Source organism: Diabrotica virgifera, chromosome 1 (genome assembly GCF_917563875.1).
Source record: "Diabrotica virgifera virgifera chromosome 1, PGI_DIABVI_V3a".
In the NCBI taxonomy this organism is placed as follows: Eukaryota; Metazoa; Arthropoda; class Insecta; order Coleoptera; family Chrysomelidae; genus Diabrotica; species Diabrotica virgifera.
The window spans coordinates 215,183,910-215,211,363 of NC_065443.1; the positions used below are offsets into that span (position 1 = coordinate 215,183,910).

The 27,454-nt window shown below is 33.7% G+C and overlaps 1 protein-coding gene across 1 annotated transcript in view; it reads left to right on the forward strand.

Moving 5' to 3' along the window:
- LOC114326418 (uncharacterized) overlaps positions 1 to 27,454 on the forward strand; it is a 376,347-nt gene that overhangs the window by 27,554 nt on the left and 321,339 nt on the right. The window lies entirely within an intron of this gene.

Genomic DNA, 27,454 nt, shown 5'->3' on the forward strand with positions numbered 1-27,454 from the left:
GGTTTCCTTGTCGTAGCTTTGGATGATTTTTAATAGTTCTTCGGTGGATAATGCTTTTGAACTGAGTTTTCTTTTTTCTTGAACACTTTGAAGCTGCCTCCGCTTGGTATCTCTGGCCAATCTTACACATTTGGAAAATATATAGCTGTGAAAGAGTCGATTTTTGTGCCGTACTCCGTAAAATATTTTTCTTGTACCATTTTTGCTGTAGTATTCCATTGTTACTGTACAAACGACTCTTTATAGTCTTCGCCATTGTCTTTTTTCATGTTAAAGGTATACGTATAATCCTCGAGAATTTTTGCTAGTTCCGTTATGGTAGTACATCTCAAGCGTAAAATTTCTCACCCGTAGCAACTCCAAAAATTGGGTTCTAATAGAGCTTCTGGACCTCTGCGTGTTCAATGGGATTTTTCGTCTGGATTCATTATATCTGTCCAAAATTGAAAACGCCTCAATGACGTTTGTCAAACTGACAACAATAGAATTACCAGACACCTTCGTGACGGATCTGTCATAATTTTGTCGCTGAGAAATCCGGGCAGGAAGGAGTTTTGTCAGTAGGAAACTTGGCGTGTGGCGTTGCTATGACGTTTTATCAATTAAAAATAGTCTAGTTAGCCCAGTCGCGGGATAGCATTTGACCTTGAATTACGAGCTGCTCCAAATTTTATTTTTCTAATATTTAGAGGGAGTCAGTAGTAGTATCAATTTAAAATATCGACTGAATTTGACCGTTGCGTTAGCCGCCATCGTGATTTTAAACGAGAACCGTTTTTGCTCAATATCTCCGTCATTTTCAACTTTTCGACAAAAAATATGAAGACTGAAATTGTTGAAAATGCGATTTTCTATAATTTCGTTTATTATAATTTTTTTTCATGCGGTCCATATTTTCCGAGTTATGGGAAAAATAGTGACAGTTAGTGCATAATTATTAATTTATTGAATTATCTCGTTTATTATTAGTTTTACAACAAATTTTAACCTATACAAAAATGAAGAGAATTACAATTTGTACAATTTTGATCTCTTTCATTTTTTTGATAAAATCAATATTTAAGGTGATACGTATGCGATAAAGGCGCGAGCGTAAGACCCGATTGATTTTATAGCAATTGTTTTTGTTCAATATCTCCACCATTTTCAACTTTTCGACAAAAAGTGTAAGAACTGAAATTGTTGCAATTACGATTTACTACAATTTTTCTAGAGAACCAGTGACGGGTCTAAGAGGGGGGGGGGGGGATGGGAAAATTCCCTCCAACAGGGCCCAAAATTAAAAAAATTGTTGAAATATTAAAATATGTTAGCTGACATGAAACTTAATTATCGACAGACAAATTCAACCAATTAAACCCGCTAGTTAATAAAATTAAGTGAACTTAATGCATATAAGTTATTATTTATCCCTTTTATGTACTTAGTTTGGTTGGTGTTTCATTGGAAGTTTCAAAAATTGTATAAAATATAATTCTCTTTATTTTTGTTTATGTACAATTATGTCGTAAAGTTAATAATAAATGAGACAATTCGACAAGTCGAAAAGTTGAAAATGGCGGAGATATTAAGCAACAACGGTTCTCCTTTAAAATCAATATGGCGGCTAATGCAACCGCGGAATTCAGTCGAGATTTTAAATTTACACTACTATTGATCAACCCTAAAGGATAGAATTATAAAATTTGGGTCAGCTCGGAAAAAGATTCAATTCAGTAATTATGCTCCCCCACCACTTTTTACTATTTCTCCCACTTAACTCGGAAAATATCAACCGCATGAAAAAAATTATTAAAAAGAAATTGTAAGAAATCATATTTGGAACAATTTTAGTTAAAAATGGCGTAGATACTGAACAAAAACAATTGCTAGAAAATCAATCTGGTCTTACGCTCGCGCCATTATCGTATACGTACATACTACCTTAAATATTAACTTAAGCAAAAAAATGAAAGAGATTAAAATTGTGTAGAATTTAATTCTCTATATTTTTGTATAGGAACATTTTTGTCGTAAAACTAACAATAAACGAGATAATTCAATAAAATTATGCTCTAACTGTCACTATTTTCCGCCATAGCTTGGAAAATATCGACGGCACGAAAAAATTGTAAAAATAGAAATGATAGAAAGTCACATTTTCAACAATTTCGGTTGTTATACTTTTTGACCAAAAGTTGAAAATGGCGGAGATATTGAGCAAAAACGGTTCTCGTTTAAAATCAAGATGGCGGCTAACGCAACGGCGTAATTTAGTCGAGATTTTAAATTTACACTAATATTGACCCCCCCTAAAGATTACAAAAATAAAATTTGGGGCAGCTCCTAATGCAAGGTTAGGCCTGTTATTCGTCTAACCCGACTGGACTACTAAGTGAAATAGCCAAGGAAAAATATTGAAAAATAAGCCAACGGAGGCAAATTCTTACAGGCACCTCCAAAAAAAAAGAATGTGTGTTTACTTTGTACGCACGTAAGAAGTTATACTTCTATTATAATATAATTTCAACGAAATAAATATACCTACTTAACAGTTACAATACAAAAAATTAACAATAATTACCAAAAATGAACCAAAACTTAACAATGCCAAATATTAAAAAAAAAAAGAAAAAATATGAATCGTCCGGGATTTGAACCCGCAATCTCGCGATTTTTTGATCTCTGGTCCAATGCTCTACCAACAAGGCCATCAAGCCGCATGCTAGTTACCTTTCAGATATACATAATTATACATCACGGTGACAAGTGAAATATAAAAATAGATCTTTTATTATTTTACGCCCAAGGAAGACAAATCCAAAGACGCAAAATTATAATAAAGAACCTTTTAAACCACCTTTTTTAAATTGCGCAAGTTGTATTATTAATATTAATGTTAATAAATGAAATATAAATATTTTGACGTTTCACAATTTGACAATTCACTTTTAACTGCAGTGCCTTAAAAATTTTAAAGCACTAGTGCCTTAAAGTAGCATTTTTAACGCTCCTATGGAGTCCTAAAAATTGCATTTTAAGACGTTTGTAGAAAAATATATTTAAAAACACTAATATATTCTTTCCACGCCTTTTCTGGACTGATACATACATAAATTAAAACATTTTGAAGTATAACTTCAAAAATATAATATGAAAACTATTTAAAAAGGCAGTATAACTATTAACTAACCTTTGTGGTTTCTCTTCCCACAAATTTTAAAACGCAACAACCATACATAACCAAACCGTCAACCGTCCAAACCACAGCTGCGCTACAGCTGCCATATTGGATAATTTTTGACATGTCATTTGAACATCCAATCAGAACAAAGTTATAATGCGCATGCGCCGGGATCGTAGGTTTTAACATATAAAAATTCACCCTCATATCTCGCGTAAAGAAGTATAACTTCAAAAATGGATTTTGTGGTGGATATCAGAATTCGTCACTGGGTTATGTGAAACAAAAGATTCAAAAATATTTTATTAACTTAGTTTCTCGAGGTAACACTGTCGAGTTTTTTTTTATTTTTAACGATTTTTGAGTTCTTGGTATCACTCGGAAATCAAAGAAACAAAATTTTTTGTAACAAAAGGATGAAAATCAACATTTATTATTTCTAAACAAAGAATAAGAATAAAACAAATATGGGCCATTCCACGAACATACGCCTGTTTTGGATTACTTCGACAACGAATATTTTACTGTGCAACATAAGAAGTACGAAAGTAAATGGCGCTAATAATTATTCCAATAAACAACAATGTAATTTGCAATTTACTTTCGTTCTTCTTATTTTGCACAGTAAAATATTCGTTGTCGAAGTAATCCAAAACAGGCGTATGTTCGTGGAATAGGGTATATATCTCGACAGTGTTACCTCACGAAATGTCAATGTCTAAAGTAAATCTATGCAAAATTTCAGGTAGATCAGTCGAGCAGTTTTTGAGTTACAATGTCCCACCGCCTTTGAAAAAGCAGTTTTGAGAAAAACGCGTTTAAAGTTTTGCCAACTTCATCTTCATCTTCTTATTTGTCTGTCAAATCGTAAAGTGATGCATATCGGAAGGTAGGGATATTCAACCGAAATTTTCAGAGAGTGTTCTTGAAGTTATGCACTTTGGGAATGGGAACTGAATGGGAGCCTTTTTCAAGAGCCACAACCTCTCTCCGGTGGTATAAAAGTAAGAATGCTACTATGCTATATCTTCTCTGTCCTTTTTTATGGTGTTAAATCGTGGACCTTGAACGAAGATATATGCAGAAAGTTTAACGCATTTGAGAGGTGGCTCTATTGGAGAATACTCAAAATCCCGTGAACTGACCGAGACACTAATGAGGAGGTCGTCCAAGAGTGAAGAAGAACCGAGAAGTACTGACCGCCATCAAATCTCGAAAGTTACAGTACCTCGGACACATTATCTGGAATAAATCCGGATATGCCTTCCTACAAGCCATCCTGCAAAGAAAAATATTTGGAAAGCTAGGTCCGGGAAAAAAAGGAACATCCTGGTTGAATAACCTCAGAATATTGCCATGTAGATCGCTAACATTCGTCACATCAAGAAGAATGCTAAAACGAACTGTTTAATTAAAAGTGTAACACTTCTGATTGTATTTTTCGTTGAAGAATACATTCGACTGTGGGTTAGTTACATAAGAAAAGTAAAATATAAATAATAAAGTAATATGGTGATAAAATGAAAACTTTTTGAATATTCATAATATTATATAATTCATTATTTCTGCAAGTGCAGTGTCCTCATTGATATGGTACGTTGGTGGTAGCAAAATAAGCACAGCACAGCGGGTTGGCGAACCTATACCGCGATGGACGTTTTTATTGTAGGAAGTTGTTTCAGTTTTAAATAATCATTTATTAATGCTGTTATATAAAAACTATGTACGAATAAGTGTGTAACCATCTCCAAACAAACTTTAAAATAATAATTAATGCGAAAATTTCTCTAGAAGAATGTACATGAAAAGTTTTTTACCTGGAGGTACGTTTCTATACGCAAGTGAGTTTATTTTATCTTGTTTTTCTATTGTTATTTTATTCGTTTGAGATCTTGGCGATTGTGCGTTTAGTAATGGAAGGAGGTTAATATATTTTTTAAAATACATCTCAATTTATTTACAATCTGTATTATAATTACAATAAGCAAATTGTCTCAATGTGTTAGTGCCCTGGAGAAAATTGCCCAGCAACCATTTTCTATTCATTCTTGTCATTGGCTCAATGTTAGCTATGTCCTGGGGTATTTTGTTTGTATGGGGCTACTGTAATACATTTCACGTGTTTGCGATTATTTTGGATAAGGGATGAAAGCTGTGACTTAATCGATCCACTGTGCTGAGAAAGTTAATAACCTAACCTATTTGAAACACTGTCGAAAATAAGCAAAAGTACGGTTTTAACGGTTAAATGTATTTTACATTCATTTAGAAAAATATACAATTATTAATGCAAAAATAGGGCTTTTCATCGATTGTCATTTGTTTCGAGCTTCTGTCATATGTTGTATGATTTGTATATGATAATAATATACACGGATTATACAACATATGACAGAAGCTCGAAACAAATGACTGTGAATGAAAAGCCCTATAGAAGAAAATTACAAATTATATTGTTTCTAAATTGTAGTGGTAAGGATTTAGGGTTTAGTGATAAAATAATAACAAACACTCAAAATTTTTCTTAATGAGCAAATGAGAACATATTACCTTCCTTACAGTATAATCATGAATTAGATGTTTACTCGTAATCACTGTCGTCGGTATCTTCATTTTTCTTTCCTTTAAGCCATGTTCTGCCGGGTACATATGAAGTCATTAGAGTACTACCTCAAAAAATCAAAAAAGTCCAAACATACCTATCTTAAATTTAGGTGCTAATTAGGTGCTAATTAAGTGCCCTAATAACGAATTTTATGCTCAGTTTTTTTTCCAAATTTTGGCGCGTACTGCATTCAAGTTTATACGAGGTCAGTACAAAGTCAAGCCGTTGAAAAAATCATCAATACAGTTGCTGGCCTATCTCACATTTGAGTGCTAATTAGGTGCTTATGTAGTACCCTAATCGCGAATTTAGTGCTCCTTTATTTTTTAAGTTATGACATGTTCTGCCAGGTACATATGAACTCAGCAGAGCACAACCATAAAAAACATCAAATCGAAAAGTGACCAAGCTTATAATTTAGCACTAATTAGGTGCTAATTTAGTACCCCAATCGCGAATTTAGTGCTACTTTTTTTAAAAAATTATGACGCGTTCTGCCAGGTACATATGTACTCAGCAGAGTACAACTTTAATAAACGTCAAATCGAAAAATGACCAAGCTTATAATTAAGTACTTAGGTGCTAATTTAGTACCCCAATCGCGAATTAAATGCTCAATTTTTTCTTTCCTTTAAGCCATGTTCTGCCGGGTACATATGAAGTCATTAGAGTACTACCTCAAAAAATCAAAAAAGTCGAAACATACCTATCTTAAATTTAGGTGCTAATTAGGTGCTAATTAAGTGCCTTAATAACGAATTTTATGCTCAGTTTTTTTTCCAAATTTTGGCGCGTACTGCATTCAAGTTTATGCGAGGTCAGTACAAAGTCAAGCCGTTGAAAAAATCATCAATACAGTTGCTGGCCTATCTCACATTTGAGTGCTAATTAGGTGCTTATGTAGTACCCCAATCGCGAATTTAGTGCTCCTTTATTTTTTAAGTAATGACATGTTCTGCCAGGTAGATATGAACTTAGCAGAGCACAACCATAAAAAACATCAAATCGAAAAGTAACTAAGCTTATAATTAAGTACTAATTAGGTGCTAATTTAGTACCCCAAAAGGTGCTTCTTTTTTTCTTACTTTTACACCGTCATATGTTCTGCCAAGCTTCATGTGAGCTCAGTACCATAAAAGTACCATAAGAAAACGTCGGAATGAAACATTGCCTATTTAATAGTTAGATGCTAATTAGTACCCCATTTGCGATTTTAGTGCTCCTTTTTTTTAGATTATGACTCAGCAAAGCACAGTATGCCAGTAACCTGGCAAAACATGTCATAACTTAAAAAATAAAGGAGCACTAAATTCGCGATTGGGGTACTAAATTAGCACCTAATTAGTACTTAATTATAAGCTTGGTCACTTTTCGATTTGATGTTTTTTATGGTTGTGCTCTGCTGAGTTCATATGTACCTGGCAGAACACGTCATAATTTAAAAAAAAGGAGCACTAAATTCGCGATTGGGGTACTAAATTAGCACCTAATTAGTACTTAATTATAAGCTTGGTCACTTTTCGATTTGATGTTTTTTATGGTTGTGCTCTGCTGAGTTCATATGTACCTGGCAGAACACGTCATAATTTAAAAAAAAAGGAGCACTAAATTCGCGATTGGGGTACTAAATTAGCACCTAATTAGTACTTAATTATAAGCTTGGTCACTTTTCGATTTGATGTTTTTTATGGTTGTGCTCTGCTGAGTTCATATGTACCTGGCAGAACACGTCATAATTTTTTAAAAAAAGGAGCACTAAATTCGCGATTGGGGTACTTAATTAGCACCTAATTAGCACCTAATTATGCACTTGGTCTGATTCCATTTTGCTAACCTTGCTCTGCTAGGTTCATGGACATCATTTGGAGTGTAAATATTGACTGGGTTAATTTCTTCGATGTGGTTTTCATGCATGCAACATTTCTATCAACTTTTCACATTTTCGCATACTTTTTCCCAAATTGCAGGAGTAGCAGTATTCAGTGTTTCTTGCCATGTTTCCAAATCTGCTGCATTACTGTAGCCGTTACGTCCAATATAGTTATCGTAGAAAGTTTTACATATTCCCCAAATATGTACAATGAAATTTAATTCATATTGTATTTTGATTTGTAATTAATATAAATTTACAATGGCAAGGGGGCAAGCTTAACACATTATGTCCAAAACTATGTATATAATCTCGTTTATTATAAATATTTTTGGTTTTTCATTTCTTTTGACTACCTGTAGTAATCCCCGCTTAAAGTAATCCCGAGAAAATGCAATATTTTCATTCGTTAACCATTCTTTTATTTTATTTACCGTCCAGAAATTTGTTGGTTGCTTATACATATGAAATTTCCGATTGATGGTATTGGGCATTATCCAAAACTGTAATAGTGGTTCATGTAAACTTGGAAGCAGATTTTCTTTCAACCATTTCCCAAACATCTCCATATTAATATTATCGTGATAATCAGCCGATTTTGATTTTGACAAAAACACAAGATCCGCTCCATCAATAAAACCATCCATCAGGGCCATAATAGTCCAGTCGGGTTAGACGAATAACAGGCCTAACCTTGCATTAGGAGCTGCCCCAAATTTTATTTTTCTAATCTTTAGGGAGGTTCAATAGTAATGTAAATTTAAAATCTCGACTGAATTCGCCCGTTGCGTTAGCGGCCATCTTGATTTTAAACGAGAACCGTTTTTGCTCAATATCTCCGCCATTTTCAACTTTTTGACAAAAAGTATAACAACCAAAATTGTTGAAAATGTGATTTTCTATTAATTCTTTTATTATAATTTTTCGTGCCATCGATATTTTCCGAGTTATAGCGGGAAATAGTGACAGTTATATATAAATAAAGCATAATTATTGAATGATCTCGTTTATTGTTAGTTTTACGACTTAAATTTTCCTATACAAAAAAGGAGAGAATTGAATTCTACACAATTTTAGTTTCTTTCATTTTTTTGCTAAAGTTAATATTTAAGGTAGTATGTATGCGATAATGGCGCGAGCGTAAGAGCTGATTGATTTTGTAGCAATTGTTTTTGTTCAATATCTACGCCATTTTCGGCTTAAATTGTTCCAAAGATGATTTCCTACAATTTCTTTTTAACAATTTTTTTCATGCGGTTGATATTTTCCGAGTTAAGTGGGAAAATCGTAAAAAGTGATAAGGGGAGCATAATTACTGAATAACTGAATTGAATCTTTTTACCGAGCTGACCCAAATTTTATAATTATATCCTTTAGGGGAGATCAATAGTAGTGTAAATTTAAAATCTCGACTGAATTCCGCGGTTGCATTAGCCGCCATATTGATTTTAAAGGAGAACCGTTGTTGCTTAATATCTCCGCCATTTTCAACTTTTCGACAAAAACGGTAGAAACTAAAATTGTTGGAAATGCAATTTCCTACAATTTCTTTTCCACAATTTTTTTATGCGATCAATATTCTCCGAGTTAAGGAGGAAAATAGTGGAAGCGGAGGGGAAGCATAATTATTGAATTGTCTCATTTATTATTAACTTTACGACATAATTGTACATAAACAAAAATAAAGAGAATTATATTTTATACAATTTTTGAAACTTCCAATGAAACACCAATCAAACTAAGTACATAAAAGACATAAATAATAACTTACATGCATTAAGTTCACTTAATTTTATTAACTAGCGGGTTTCATTGGTTGAATTTGTCTGTCGATAATTAAGTTTCATGTCAGCTAACATATTTTAATATTTCAACAATTTTTTTTAAATTTTGGACGCCGTTGGGGGGAATTTTCCCATTCCCCCCTCTTAGACCCGCCACTGGTTCTCTCGAAAAATTGTAGTAAATCGTAATTGCAACAATTTCAGTCCTTACACATTTTGTCGAAAAGTTGAAAATGGGGAAGATATTGAACAAAAACAATTGCTTTAAAATCAATCGGGTCTTACGCTCGCGCCTTTACCGCATACGTACTACCTTAAATATTGATTTTATCAAAAAAATGAAAGAGATCAAAATTGTACAAAATTTAATTCTCTTTATTTTTGTATAGATTAAAATTTGTTGTAAAAGTAATAATAAACGAGATAATTCAATAAATCGATAATTATGCTTTAACTGTCACTGTTTTTTCCCCATAACTCGGAAAATATGGACCGCACGAAAAAAATTATAATAAACGAAATTATAGAAAATCGTATTTTCAACAATTTCAGTTATATTTTTTGTCGAAAAGTTGAAAATGGCGGAGATATTGAGCAAAAACGGTTCTCGTTTAAAATCAAGATGGCGGCTAACGCAACGGTCAAATTCAGTCGAGATTTTAAATTTATACTACTATTGACCCCCCTAAAGATGAGAAAAATAAAATTTGGGGCAGCTCCTAATGCAAGGTCAAATGGTATCCCGACTGGGCTATAAGTACGATGTTGGGGGTCCCGGGGCAAACGTGATCTGGGCAAACGTGCCCCCTGTCGGGGGTCTCGGGGGTTTACCCCCAGCGGAAGGGGGGTAAACCCCCATCTCTCATCTGGAATCATCTGGAAAACGCTTTACGAAGTTGATTGCTTCGTTTTGAAGGTCTTGTTCGTTTGCATTCAAAATAAAATCAGGTTGAACAGGTCGGTACGTATTTAACACTGCTTTCATTGCTTGAAAGCGAATGTCTAGCTGATTGCATAATGTGTTGATCATTGAGTAAAACACGGTTACTCTAATCTAAAGCATGACTTGGGATCTTGAAGTCTTTCATCTTCGCACAGTTCATCGAAATGTTTTTTCGCCTTCTGCATTCTTTTTGGAGCGAACCCTACTGGTATTTCCCAACGTTGAGACATATTTGAAGCCTCTTCAAAGAAGGTACCAAATTGTCCTCTAATTTCAGTTAGTTTTAAAAGGCTCTCTTTAAGTAATTTGTAAGCTGTATAGATTACTTGTAAGCAAAAGGTCCAAAGATTCTGACTGCAGTGTTTTCAAGACTATGTTGAGGGTTTCAAGGATTTTATTTTGCACAACTAGTAACAAAACAAATGTGAATGATTCTAGTTTCTTTTTCAGTTGTGCTGCTTCGGCTCTTTCCTTTCTTTTGTTACTTGCCAAAACTAGAAGGCACTTCAAAACATAATAAAAACATATTTTCTTAAAAATTCGAATATTTTCGAATAGGACGAGTAAACTAAAAAGACAAATTCACACCACGATTCACACCTAAGAAAGTCACTAGAAAAATCACCAAATACGTCTTCTTTTTTGGTTGATCATGTCGGCCTTCGACGGTAATCCATAAATATTATATTATACTAATACGTCGCTAAAGAGTTCTAAAAACAACTGTTTTTATATAAAAACACATAAAAAATCTAAAAGTTAAAGGACTAACGCAGAAAACACAAAAATCGCCGATATTACTTGATTAACTTATGAAATTCCAATAGTGCCAAATTTCATAAATGTCAAAATTTTATAATAGTGGAGTAAACTTGCTTGAGGTTGGACAAATTACAAACAAGCATTACGGCGCGGTAAATTTGAATTACTTCTCCTGGTTTAAAAACAGAGTATAGCTCTTTCACACAAGGCTTTCCTATTGTCTTCCATTTTGAACCTAAACTCAATATGTTTGAAATCTCTCCAGAGACTTACCCTGGAAATTTCGAATGTATTTCTGTCTTTTAATTTGTTTAATACCGTCTTTACAGGAATATGTTCTTCCTTTTTAAAGCTGAATTGGTTTAAAAATATTGCTTTTTCTACCCAAAAAATTTTGCCCGGCACCCTTCAGATTTGTTTAAAGGGAACATTTTTGAACAGGAATCCGCAAAGAAACCGAATCAGAAACATTTTTCCTATGGGAGCGGTCTCACAACCTGGACTATATAGGGATAGGGCATACTTAAGACTATCTGATACACGCACGTCGTAAGTAAGCAAAATACTAATTAAAATAGTTGCGAATGTTGTACACAGATTGTAAACAAGCATTTGATATAAAACGTTATCTATAATTAAATATAGTTGCAATGCATTGCTATATTATTACTTGAGTTGCCCAAGCACTTTATTTCAGCTGGATAGGTGCGGTAAACGATAAATATTCATCAAACTCTCTCAGCTTGTCGCCACTTTGGATTATGTAGGAAGGAAAATATGTAACACTGTTCTAGATTATTTACAGGGTTCTGTTTATCTTTTTTTTTTCATACAATAATTCTGACTATTTCACTAGACTGTTTGTAACTGATAAAGCGGCATAGCAACGCTTCGTTTCCTAGTGACAAAACTCCTTAACGACGTGAAATCTCAGCGACAAAATTATGACAGATCCGTCACGAAAGTGTCTGGTAATAACAAATAAATAAAGATTATATTTCGTTGATATGGTGCATTAATTGTCTCGTGAAATAGTCTTGTCGAATATCATTCGAGAGAAAATTATTTCCGGCAAAATTTTCTCCTGGTTTCATTCAAGTTCGTTGCCTTTTGGTAATTTTCGCTTATGAAATTTTGACAAAATCACTCGACTGACGTCTCCTGATTTAAGTCAAAATTTAATTCGCGAAAATTGCCAGGCAACAAACTTTCATACCAGTCGAAAATATTGCCGGCAAAATTTTCTCTCTTGTGATATTATATACGAGAACTGACAATATGTTTGTAAGTAGAGTAAAATGGTTTACTGTCATTTTAAACTTGCGTAATAGTCCATACTACATTAAAATGTTACATTTTTTAAGTCATACCTTGCATTTGTTAGAGGAGTCAATTTTATTTCTTTAATGTGTAGGGGGGATCAGTAGAAGCTTAAGTTCAAGATTTTGGGGTCGCCACCCTTGTCCCCCGGCCGCCATCTTAGAAATGGGGTGCAAAGGGGTTTTACGTTATATCTCGTAAACTACCAACCCTACGGAAATCTAATTAAACATAAAATGTAGCCAATTAAATTTTCTACAATTTTGTTTCTATTACTTTTTATCGTCAAGTAACCAACAAAAAAGATATAAACAAAAATATGTAAAAAAATTTTAACAAGTTTCCTTTTGGAGGTTATAACTTTTTTTCAGTTCATTTTAAAATAAAATAACATTATAGCAATTTTTTAGAGGGTTTTTCAGCGAACAATTTCCACTATAAAGTTGTTTAATTCTATTTATTGATACAGTCGTTATCTAGTAGTCGAAGTGAGAACATCGTTCGCTGTGAATCGAAAACCAGTTCCTGGCCCGATAACGACAAATCAGTAAGTTTAAAACATATTAGCAAGATATAGTAATTAAATTTTAATCACCATGCTAAAAATAATTAGATGTTCTTTATATCCATATAAATAACAAACAGAAAATGGCAAGTGGATTTAATTCCTCTAATATGCACATGCAGCAAAGCAGTCAAATAAATTGGGTCGATCCAAACACCCAATACGTACAAACAGGACAAATTAATTCATTTATGACACCGCAAACAATACAACAAATACCACCACCAGTTATACAATACCCACAAGTATACACTGCTCAACAAGTACAACCAGAGGGAAATCAACAATTTTATCCACCAAAGTACCAAACATTACCTAGCACTTCCAGACAAGATGAAGAATGGAAAATTGCAGAAAATAGAAAACGTAACAGAAATAGTCCCGAAAATTACCAAAACAAATTAAAACAGATGAAAATAGACAACTACTGGCTCAATCCTCCTACGTCAACGTCAAACCGGTTTAATCTTTTAAATGAAGAATCCGATGGCGACGAAGAGACACAAGAAAATGGTACAATACCAAAACCTCCTCCAATATTTATTGCAGGTGTCAAAGATATAAAACCACTAAACCTCCTACTAAATAGCATAGCAAAAGAAAACCACATTATCAAGGTTCTAAACGATGACCAAGTAAAAGTTCAAGCCAAAACGATTGAAATATATAATATCATTATAAAAGCATTAGATGAAAAGAAAACTGAATACCACACATACCAAAAAAAAGGAGATAGATCATTCAGAGTCGTTCTAAGACATCTACATCCAACAACCAACCTAGAAGAGGTAAAGGCGGAACTGGAGAGCCAAGGGCATATTGTGAACCAGATCACTAACATACGACATAGAATAACAAAAAACCCACTTCCATTATTTTTTGTAAATCTTAAATCAAGCTCTAACAACAAAGATATATATAATATAGACTCACTACAAAATGCAAGAGTAAAATTTGAACCACCAAGGCCTGTAAGGGATCTAGCACAATGCCAAAGATGTCAGAGATATGGACATACGAAGAACTTCTGTGTCAGGCAACCCAGATGTGTAAAATGTGCGTTAAACCACCCGACAAAAGAATGCACACAGAAACATCGAACAGAAAATGTCATATGTGTCTTATGTAATGGTAATCACCCTGCCAACTACAGAGGGTGCACTGTATACAAGCAATTGCAGAAAGAAAGATACCCACCGCTGAGGAAGAAGGAGTCCGATGAAAGTGCAAGGAGAGTATACCAAAATTACATAGTACCAGGTGTTACATACAGCCAAGTCGCAAATAATAATCAACAACTGAATCAAATTACTACACAACCATCTGATATACAAGAGTTAAAACAAATGATGAAGGGTCTCATGGAGCAGATGAGCACCATGCTCAACCTTCTTACCACCGTCGTAGCAAAGATGAAGTGATGGCAGACAAACTAAAATTTGTGATCTGGAATGCGAATGGATTAGCCCAACACAAACATGAACTTAGTTTATACTTGACAAATCATAAAATTGATCTAATATTAATATCAGAAACGCACTTCACAAAAAAGAATGTCTTAAAAATTCCATATTATACAGTTCACCATACCATGCATCCTGATGGAACCGCCCACGGTGGCACGGCAATCATTATTAAAAACACAATCAAATATCACCTCGCAACTTGTCTTGCAAAAGAATACATACAAGCCACAAACATAGTTGTAGAAGACTGGACAGGCCCCATTACTTTCTCTGCGGTTTATTGCCCTCCAAAGCACAAAATAACAAAAGAAGACTTTAAAGTGTTCTTCGACGAACTAGGCAACCGATTTATTTGTGGCGGTGACTATAATGCCAAGCATCAGAGTTGGGGTTCTAGACTAGATACGACCCGAGGAAGAGAGCTATACAAAGCAATAAACAACGATAATCTAGAAGTAGTAACAACACGAGAACCAACGTACTGGCCAACCGACTTAAATAAAACACCCGATCTTCTGGACTTCAGCATAACTAAACAAATTAACAGGAACTATATGCATGCGGAGTCATGTTATGAACTTTCTTCCGATCATTCGCCAGTTGTTATAACACTAAATAAAAAAATTCTCCACAGGGAAAAACCATGTGTATTGCATAATCGAAAAACAAACTGGAACATCTTTAAACAACTGGTCGAGGAGCGACTTCAACTAAATATTTCCCTAAAGACTAATGAGGAGATCGAATATGCAGTAGAACACCTAAATTTAGTTATACAACAAGCTGCCTGGGACTCAACAACACCCAGCAACAATGAAATGAAGAATGAATACACTTCATTATCAATAAGAGAGAAAATAGCCCAGAAAAGAAAACTCAGAAAACAGTGGCAAGCAACTAGAGCGCCACAAACAAAAACGCAGTTGAACAATGCTGTTAAGGAGCTAAAAGAAATGATAGCAACAGAAAAGAATCTTCAATTCAGTGAACACATAAAACAACTAGATACAACTGAACAAACAAACTACTCCCTATGGAAGGCTACTAGAAAATTAAAAAGACCCCAATACAATATACCACCATTAAAAAAAGAGCAGGGCGGATGGTTAAAAATACCAAAGGAAAAAGCAGAGACATTTGCAAACCACCTAAGAACTGTGTTCATTCCCAATGAAACAACTGACCCCAACCAAGAGGAAACAATAAACCAAGCACTTGAAGAATCATACCAGCTAGAATTACCAGAAAAAAGATTCAAAAAAAGTGAAATAAAGGCCACAATAAGATTCAATACCAACCCTAAAAAAGCTCCAGGGTACGACCTAATCACAGGACAAATATTACAAGAACTGCCGGAAATAGGATATACATATTTAACACAATTATTCAATTCAATCATGAAAATCAGCTATTTCCCGCCACAATGGAAAGTTGCCGAAATAACACCCATTTTAAAACGAGGCAAACCACCTGAAAGGGTAGAATCATACCGGCCCATCAGTCTACTACCCGTGCTATCCAAAGTGTTCGAAAAACTTTTATTAACAAGACTAACACCTCTCCTAGAAGACGAGGGAATAATTCCAACTCACCAATTTGGATTCAGGCAGAAACATTCTACCATTCAACAAGTACATCGACTAGTAAACAGAATCCATAAAGACCTCGAAGCATCCAGATATTGCTCCGCCCTATTCATAGACATAGGACAAGCGTTTGACAAGGTATGGCACCAGGGGTTGCTCTATAAGCTGAGGAGTTGTTTGCCTCTAAATTATTACACACTACTAAAGTCATACCTTACAAATAGACGCTTTAGAGTCAAATACGACAATGAAATATCAGAACTTCAACCCATAACAGCGGGTGTCCCCCAGGGAAGTGTTCTGGGTCCTGTCCTGTACCTACTCTATACTGCCGACCTTCCAACATCACCTGCCACAACAACAGCTACATTTGCAGATGATACTGCGATCTTATGCTCCAACAAGAATCCAAACATCGCATCAGAACTATTACAAAATAACATAACTGAAGTCGAAAAATGGTTACAAAAATGGAGAATTAAACCAAATGAGCAAAAGTCAATACATGTAACATTTACAACCCGTAGAGGAACCTGTCCACCTGTATGTATTAACCGCAAACAAATACCACAGAAAGACGATGTAAAGTACCTTGGGATTCACCTGGATAGAAAACTGACCTGGAAAAAACACATATTTTCCAAACGAAAACAATTGGGCCATAAAGTGAGAGACATATACTGGCTAATAGGAAAACAATCCCAGTTATCAACACAAAATAAATTACTCCTATACAAAGCGGTGTTGAAGCCAATTTGGACCTATGGGGTAGAACTGTGGGGAACAGCCGCAAATTCTAATATTGAAATAATACAAAGGTTCCAATCCAAAATACTAAGGATGATTTTAAATATACCTTGGTACATCACCAACAACGCCGTACATCGAGATGCAGAGGTAACTTATGTAAAGGAAGAAATTACATATCGAATAAAAAAATACAAGGACCGATTGCGGGAACACCCAAACCACCTAGCAAGAAACTTGATGCAGATGTGTGCAGTGCGCAGGTTAAAACGTAAAGTGACCAGTGATTTAGTGTGAGCTAAAAAAAAAGTGTAGTACTTATTTATGTTTTCCCAGAACCAATAATAGTTTAGTAGACTAACATTAAGAGCGGCATATTAATGGGTATGTTCGCCACATGTCAATAGTTTAGCCGACATAAATATTATTTAATGCTTATTACTTTGTAAAAAACGGCAGATTGTAATAAATTGGGATGTCAATAAAAAAAAAAAAAAAAAAAAAAAAAAAAAAAAAAAAAAAAAAATTTATTGATACAGGTTTTACAGCGCTTCAAACTTGACCAGATTCACGAATGATCATAGGGATACAATAAAAACAAAAGTTAGGCTTACTTTTCTATCTATAAATCTATATATATTTTTTATTCATACAGTTTATTATGATTTTAACATTCCTTTGCTATTATTAATCTGTTTTTGACCTTTCTCCCTACTATAAAACTTATAACTCTAAGCATATATAGAAAAGGCCCAAGAAGTTGTTTGACGACAAATTCGCCGGTTCAGAAGAAGAATGACGCAACCGCAAAATGCAAAATTCTTAAGAAGAGCAAAACAGGAATTTTTGTTATCAAAATCATAAAGTATGATCAAAATTAGCCATTCACCACACCGTGGTCAGGATCTCGAGATATAAGCGTTTTTTGGGGTGTTCCGCTTGTTTATGAAGTAACATACCTTTTTTCCTATTGTATATTTTGACTTAAAATTTTCCAAAAGCTTCTTCATGGAATTATATTTTATTGTTGTGTTGGTTAAAATTATAAACTAAAAAGTTTGTCATTCAACTTTTTTAAGTAAACATGAAACTAACGAAATATGATGACAAAATGTTTAAAAACTAACAACTCCTTTTTTAATATGTTTAAACATTTTGGACAAATTTCATTGTTATCTACATACTTCAAAGATGACACAGTAAAATTTTCAAAAGGAAATATTTACAGCGACCAAAGATACAGCGAGGTAAATTTGAAAAATCATCAAAATTGATTTTCGGCATTTTTGTATAAAATTTGATTTTTAAAAATGTTCCACCAAATCTAGATAAAAATAAACTTCATATTCGGATTCAGCGACCTCGAAAACATAAAAAATAGACCAAAATTGGTCATTCATATTAAATTTGATTTTCGTGGTCGCCATAACGATTGCTGCCGCTCGACTAATATAAAGTATTTTTTTTTATTGTATTCCTATGAGAATTCGAGAATCTGGTCAAGATTGGAGCGCTGTAAAACCTAGAGAATAAATAAAATTAAACAACTTTATAGTGAAAATTGTTATCGCTATGTGAAAATCGCTATGATGGTACTTTATTGTTAAGTGAACGGAAAAAAGTTATAACCTCCAAAAGGAAACTTCTTACAAAATTTTCTCATATTTTTGTTTATAACTATTTTGTTGGTCACTTGACGATAAAAAGTAATAAATATAAAATTGTAGAAAATTTAATTTGCTACATTTTATGTGTCATTAAATTTTCTGTAGGTTTGCTAGTTTAGGAGATACAGCGCGAAAGCCATTTGCACCACTTTTTTAAATATGGCGGCCGGGGGACAAGGGTAGCGACCCCAAAAACTTGAACTTAAGCTTATACTGAACCCCCCTACACATTAAAAAAATAAAATTGACTCCTCTAAGAAATGCAACCCTAAATGTAACATTTCAATGGACTACCATTCGCTCACGGTAAAATATTGCAAAACCTCCAAATTTTAAAGAACCGCTTGGATTGACATGACATTTGGCACACACTAACATGTCAAAGGAAAAAGGTGATATTGTGCCGATGTGTTCTTTTGTCCTGGGAATGAGTAACACCCGTCTCGGGAGGATCACCCCCGAAAAGGGGTGAAAAAATATAAGTTCAAAATAAGTCCGGAAGTGGATACTTTTCGACAAAAAACACGCTTTTAGACGGTTCTTCGTAAATAACTCAAAAAGTAAGTATTTTATTGAAAAAAATATTCCTGGCAATAATAAAGCTTTTTTAAACACTTTAAATTAAAAAAAGTCGTGATGAACCTTCCTCGAAAAATGCTTCATTTTTTGGTTATTTCACATTCAAATATTCGATTTGGAATTTGACGAATAAGAACCTACTTTCGATTAGCTACTACTCTGCTTCCACTGGTTCTACAGACCTCATACGTACACCATTTTTTTCACTTTTTTATAAGCTATATTATTGCTAGGAATGTTTTTTTTTTCAATAAAATACTCTTGCTTTTTGAGTTATTTGCGAAGAACCGTCTAAAAACGTGTTTTTTGTTGTTGAAAAATGAACATATTAACTCGCAAATATCTAGAAAAGTATTGACTTAGTGAAAAAACTCTATCTATCTAATTAGCCTTCTTCGGTCCATCTTTGGACATAGGCCTCCCCAATCCTTTTCCATTCTTCTCTGTCTGTCGCTACAGTTATCCACCTAGAGTCCACGTGCTTCTTGACATCAACTGCCCATCTCATTTGTGGCCTTTCCTCTGCTTCGTTTATATTCCCACGGTCTCCAATTTATGAGAATTTTGTTCCATCGGTCTTCTTTTTGTCTTATAGTGTGTCCGGCAAATCTCTATTTCAATTTTGCAACTTCTTGTCTAACATCCCTAACTTTGGTTTTCTCTCTTATCCACTCGTTTCTCTTTTTATCCATTAGTCTTACGTGCAACATTTGCCTTTCCATTGCTCTTTGCGTTTTTATGATCTTGTCCATGTTTGCTTTCGTAAACGTCCACGTTTGGGAACCGTAAGTGAGAACAGGGAGTACTCATTGATTGTATACCTTGGTCTTACGATGTTGTGGATATCTTTTGTTTTTAAGGATGTAGCTTAGTTTGCCAAATGCCGCCCATGCCAGTCTAACTCGTCTTTTGATCTCTGCTGTTTGGTTTTCCTTGTTAAGTTTTGTAATTTGACCCAGATATATACAGGGTGTCCAGAAACTCTACCGACAAACGAAGACAGGAGATTCCTCAGATACTTTTAAGACAATTTAACCCAATTCACTTAGTCCGAAAATGCTTCCTAAGGGAGCTAGAGCTCGTTGAAGATGGCGCCATGTAATTATTTTTTCTTAAATACCTCTAGAGCGCTTCTATTTAGAAAAACGAAAATGTGTATACATATTTACTTTACAGAAATGAATCGATTCCATACATTGCGAATTTCTAGTACCGGTCATAGGCGTCCGTTTTGGGTAGGGCAACAGTTATTTTATCGCCTAACTTTTTTGTCTTCAACTTTTAAGCATTTTTGATACTGGATTATTAAATTGTGAGGTATTCTAGTACTAAAAGGTACTCTTACTTTAAGGTGGTAGGACACACCGTTTTCTAGAAAAATCGATTTGAAAGTTTTTAGTTTTGGGAATTTGAAAAAAAAATGAAAAAAATTAAAAAAAACGATGTGTTTTACCAACTTAAAGCAAGAGTAACTTTTAGTACTCAAATATCTCATAATTGAATAATCTGGTGTCAAAATTACTTAAAAATTAAAGACAATAAAGTTATGCTATAAAATCACTGTTGACCTACCCAAAACGGACGCCTATGACCGGTACTAGAAATTCGCCATTAATGAAATCAATTAATCTCTGGAATATAAATAAATGTACCAGTTTTATCTTTCTAAATAGTTTTTTTTAATCTTTTTTTTTAAATTCAAAGAACGAAAAATATTCAAATCGATTTTTCTAGAAAACGATGTATCCTATCGACTTAAAGTAAGAGTAGCTTTTAGTACTAGAATACCTCACAATTTAATAATTCAGTCAAAAATGCTTAAAAATTCAAAAAAGTTAGGCGTTAAAATAACCGTTGCCCTACCCAAAACGGACGCCTATGAGCGGTACTAGAAATTCGCAATGGATGGAATCGATTCATTTCTGGAAAGTAAATACGCAAACCAATTTTCGTTTTTCTAAATAAAAGCGTTCTGGAGGTATTTAAGAAAAACTAATTACATGACGCCATCTTCAAAGAGCTCTAGCTCCCTTAGGAAGCATTTTCGGACTAGATGAATTGGGTTAAATTGTCTTAAAATTATCTGAGGAATCTCCTGTCTTCGTTTGTCTGTAGAGTTTCTGGACACCCTGTATACTCGTGAACTTGTTCTATTACATTTTGTCCGATCCTCATTGTGATGTCCTCATCTGAATTTGTTATGATTTTGGTCTTGCTGTAATTCAGATTAAGGCCTATCTTTCCGGCTTCTATGTCCAGTTCTTTCATCAGTTCAAACAATTCTTCTTTTTTATCGGTTATCAATACGATGTCATCAGCGTACCTTAGGTGGTTCAAGCGTTGTCCACAAATTTTTATACCTTTTTCTTTCCATTCTAATCTTTTAAAAATATCTTCCAGATCCTGATTGAAAAGTTTCGGTGATATTGTGTCACCCTGTCTTACGCCTCTATTTATTTGAATTGATTGTGTTCCTTCATATGCTTTAATTGTTGTTGTGGCTTCTTTAATATATTGGCTATTAGGTCTGTATATATGTGGTCAATTCTGCTGTTAATCAAAGAAATTTTCACTGCCCAAAGTTCGACACTGTCAAAAGCCTTTTCGAAATATATGAACGCTATATATAGAGGAATGTGGTATTCATTTTCTCGTTCTATAAGGATTTTCATACTTAATAAATGGTTACTTGTGCTAAATCCCTTTCTAAAACCAGCTTGTTCTTTCGACTGGTACCCGTCGAATTTTGTCGTCAATCTATTGGTTAAAATTTTTGTTAGGAGTTTATACATTACATTGAGGAGTCTTATAGGACGGTAGTTTTTTATATCTGCTTTGTCCCCTTTCTTGTGTAGGATAATGGTTACGGATTCCTTCCAGTTGTTTGAGATTCTTTTTTCTTTTAATATTTTGTTAAAAAGGGAATGGAGAGTATTATTAATTACCACTTTGCCACCTCATTTCAGCATTTCTGCAGTTATTCCGTCTTTTCCAGGCGATTTGTTGTTTTTCATTTCTTTATATGCCTTCTTTATTTCTGATTTGCTTATTTCTAGCTGTAATTCTGAGTGGACATTTTTTATTTTCGACTTAGTTGGGTTTTAATTTCTTCTGATGTTTCCTTTTTTGTTTTATATAACTCTGAGTAGAAATGTTGGATTATATTTATGATGTCTTTAATGTTTGTTTCTACTCCGTTTACGTCTTTTATTTTGTTTATTAATAATCTGCCGAGTTTCGGTCTTAAGCATTTCATATTCTTGTTGTTCTGTATTACTTCTATTTTTATTTCTTGTTCTTTTCTGTTATTTTCTTTTATCATTTTGCTGTAATTTAGCTGTATGTAATTCTGAGTTCACATTTTTTATTTTCGACTTAAGTTGGGTTTTAATTTCTTCTGATGTTTCCTTTTTTGTTTTATATAACTCTGAGTAGAAATGTTGGATTATATTTATGATGTCTTTAATGTTTGTTTCTACTCCGTTTACGTCTTTTATTTTGTTTATTTCAAATCTGCCGAGTTTCGGTCTTAAGCATTTCATATTCTTGTTGTTCTGTATTACTTCTTCTATTTTTATTTCTTGTTCTTTTCTCTTATTTTCTTTTATCATTTTGCTTATTGTTTTGTTGATTTGTACATATTCTATAGATTTCCTTTTGCCTTCTTCTTTCAGCTTTCTTCTTTTATCCATAAGCTTCTTTGTTTCTTCTGATACATAGTTGTCATTTTTTACATCCTTTTTTGCTACTTTTTTCGTGATGTAACCATCGTTGCTGTAAGTATGTTGTCTCTATTTCGTCTATATCTTTATCATCATTGTCTAATTTTTGGGTAAGTTGTTCTTTTAACAGGTCTTTGTATTTCTCTTTATATTGCCCTAATTTGTTTCTATCTACTAGATCCGAATTTATTATTATTTTTCTTTTCATCACATAAACTCTTCAAAAATTCTTCAAAAACTCTATATAGAACAAAATTTGCTTAGAATTAGTCAATTTATCCAGTTCCGGACTTATGTTGAACGTATGTTTTTTCAACCCCGTAAAAGGGGGATACCCCTAAGGCAATAGCACACATCGGCACACTATCACTTTTTTTCTTTGACATGTTAGTTATGCAAGGTGTTCTTTAAAATCCGGAGCAAAAACCTTAAATAAATTCCTGTCATTTTAAACTTACGTAAGTAAATGTTCGTACACTACAGAGTGCTGTTCACTGTTATTTACATGCTTGTATGAGTCTCTTTTCTTCATATAATAGTTCTAACAATTAATTGTTTGTGGTGTTGTAAGTAGGGCAGAATCGTTTCATGATATTTAAAGCATTTTCGTACACTATCGAGCGTTTTTTTGTTTACGTTATTTATTCTAAACCTAGACCTTCAAGAAATGATTTTTAAGACATTGATCTTATTTATTTTTTATCATTATTATGTTTGTATCATTTGTATACCATGTTAGCATCTTTCATAATAATGATTGAGATTACTTTCAAATGGCTTCATGATCTAGTATTCTTAACTAAGCTGAATTATTTAAGGTACATACATTGGCCTTTCCCCTGGTGACATAAGTCATTTATCAATAATTAATTTATCATTCATCTCAAGAGATTTTTCTTTTATCTTCGCAATGTGCCCGTAACATCTCATCTTCTTTGGTTTTATTGCTTTAAGTATCTTGCTATTTTATGGAATCTGGAATAATTGAATTGACTCAATCCCGCGGTCAGCGTTTGACCTACCTCTTTCATAACATTGAGGATTTTAGCTCTTCAAACGCATGTTCTTGTTGAAAAACTAAAATAATTATTTTAAATCTATGTGAGATGGACAAGGAAGCGTGAAATAAAAAGATAATAGTGTCGCGTTCCTAGGAGACATCTGCCAGTGTAAATCAACAACTGACGCCTATAGAACCAAAACCTGCTAGATCTATATTTTAAAATTTTGTCAGGAGGCTAAAAAAACATTAAAAATATAAATTTTCCATATAAAAGTATTCAGCATTTCTCAATCAAAGGGGCATCAATAAATATCATAAAATGTCACTCTAATTTGTCATTTTTCTGCATGCACCTTACATCTTCAGGAATGTGTACTTTTATTTTGGATTTAGCAGAACGAAAAATTTAGGATTTAGCAGGTTCTGAATAAAAACCTTATGAAATTTTTATGATATTCTTGGTTCATAAAAATTGCTACAATATTGTGTGTGGGCTGTTGTTATATTGACTGTGAAAACTGGGAAAATTATATGTAGGAAAAATCTACCGATTAGAACCTAAAATTGGTTTTTTTAGTCCGCAATAACCGGGTTTTCAGGTTTTTTTGGCCCAATTATAACCAGATTTGTTTCAAAGTACATACCTATCTAATAACCGGTGAAAAACCGAATACGTTACCCCTGGACAAATTTTTAGGAGGCACTATTTTGTATGTGCGTATGTGAGTTCTGAAAGAACGTTTATGTTTATCCACTTCGAGAAGACATTTGACTAAGTACAACACGATACACTTTTCGATTGCCTGCGGGCAGCAGGACTACTACTACGATAGTAACGATATGAGACTTAAAACATTATTACTATTAAAATATTACAATCAGGTACCCTTTATCCAAATTGGAGATAGTTATACTGAAAAACTACCCATCAAAAGTGGAGTACATCAGGGTTGTGTTTTGTCACCCAATCTTTTTAATCTGTACTACTACCATAAGGACTATCAAACCAGTGTATTGTTGTTCATATCCCGCCGTACAATATCTTGCCGTACTGCTCATCCATAGATCGATCCTATTAATCCGGTCAACTTAGACATCAAAATAGTTGGCAAATAACAAAAATTGCCGGAGAGCCAAATTTTGGTGGAGAGCTAGTGTTTATCATAACAAATAAAGTTTTAAAAGTCCCCATCGATCCCATGTGTGCAACAAAAGTTATTCGGGGTCAAAGGTCAAAATTTGAGATTTTTTGGATTTTTCTGGAAAACGGTAAGTCTTATCAAAAAAAAAAATCAAACCAAAGTTGTAGATCTTAAAATTCTCTACAAAAATAGTCCTTACAATTTTTTTCCTAAGAGTTACCATTCCTGAGATATCGCGATTTTAAAAGTTACTTTATACATTATATGCACATAAGCCACGTATATACATAATGTGGCACTTAAGACAAGTATAAATGCCTATTTGTGTCTCTTTTATATAATATATTATACTATTCTGAAAATATTTCTTTAAAAGATAATCAGTCCCAAACTGAATTTCTTCTATCCACGTGGCCTTAAAAAACATTTGGCTATACGCTATACCATTGTTTAAAAAAGAACAGATTGTCTATTGTAAACAATGGCTACAGTATTGTCCGTAGGTCTTGTTCATATTATCTGTTTCTTTTAGTGCTAAAGGCTCAGTTCAAGTGAATATAAGTACTTATTACAAAAGTCTACCATTTAGCAGACATTACGGGCTTACAGTGACAGTGGTATTTGACGGCTACAGTGACTCGACAAAGAATATTAAAGCTACAGAACAACGTCGTCGAACTACAAAAACATCATCGGGTTCCGAGATTATCTTAGTTCCAGCGAATCAACAACAATTTTTCGCTAACATTAATAATAAATCTCGTTTCATTTCCATGTTAACTGACAAGTTAACAGCTGCGAATATTGAAGTGAAACAAGCTTAAAATGACGCAGATGTCCTTATAATTGAGACAGCAATTTAACAATTTAAGGCAACAAACACAACAATTATAGTTGGTGAAGATGTTGATTTGTTAGTACTGCTTACTGCAAGGACTTCAGTAGATAAAGTTATTTATTTTCTGAAACCTGGAAGGGCTCAACAGCGAACAGAGATATATTCTTCGAAAAGTTTATCGGCTTATCCCAAGTGCCAAAAGTATATTTTATTTTTACATGCGATAACCGGCTGCGACACTACGTCAGCAATGTACAGAAGGGTCAAAACGTCAGTACCTACTTAAATTATTCGAAAAAAAAAAAGATTTGACTGACTGCTCTAAAGTTTTTACAGAACTTGATTCCACACCGCAAACAATAATTACGGAAGGAATTCGCTTTCTTCTTTCGGTTTATGGAGCTCCAAAAAAATTAGTGTTCTTGATAAATACCGATACTTAACTTTTGTAAAAAATACGCGAAACAAGAAACAAGTACAACTATCATGTCTTACTCCAACATCAGCATCTGCTTTTCAACATTTGTATCGAGTATATTATCAAGTTCAAACATGGCTAGGCAATTAACTGAATCCAGAAGACTGGGGTTGGAAATTAATAGATAATACTATGGAACCGATTAAACCTTACTCCCACCTGCTCCAGAAAAACTCCTTAACACTATTTTTGCAATTGCAAAAAAGGTTGTAGTGCGAAATGTGGATGTAAAAAAGTCGGGTTGCTGTGTTCTCTAGCGGCTAGCGTGTACCAACTGCCAAGGTCAGTCTTGCTCAAATGTCCAGTTTAGTACAACAGAGGAAGACTCCTGTGATTTTAATGAAGAGACCAATGACTCAGTCACATTTGAACAATTTTTGAACATCCAGGAAGAGAAAGAAGATGAAATCGAAGAAGACATGACTGTTGAAGTAGACTTTCAAGAATATGAATCTGATTAAAATATCTAAAGAAATCAAAACAATAGTTAACCTAATAATCAATAGCAATATCAACAATCAAAATCAATAATAAGATAATATCTAGAACTTGACCGGTATTGTTTACTTAAATTATTCTAAAATTGTCAAAATAGTTAGTGGAGTAGGCCTACAGGGAAAACCAAGGTAAAAAAACGCACCGAGTACACTACCTCACAGGTGGTGTGGAAACGTGTGCATATCAGGTATAATGTGACTCTTAGAATCGCGATATTTCAGGAATGGCAACTCTTAGGAAAAAAATAGTAAGGACTATTTTTGTAGAGAATTTTAAGATCTACAACTTTGGTTTAAGGTTCTTTTTTGATAAAACTTACCGTTTTCGAAAAAAATCCAAAAAATCTCAAATTTTGACCCCGAATAACTTTTGTTGCACACATGGGATCGATAGAAACTTTTAAAACTTTATTTTTTATGGTATACCCTAGCTCTCCACCAAAATTTGGCTCTCTCCACCAAAATTTGGCTCTCCGGCAATTTTTGTTATTTCAAATGTCTATATAGACCGGGTTATATACACCAGCGTGTTCTAATCGAAGAGAAAAGAGCAAGAAAAGACGTGAGCCCCATAATATCTCGTAACCGTTTCATTTATAGTTGCTAATAAATTATTGCAGAAAACCGCATTTAATCCTATTACAAAGTCATTTGTATTTGAGTGGTGTCATTAAGTTTCTAGAGGTAAACATACCGAATAGCAGGGATAATAATTAA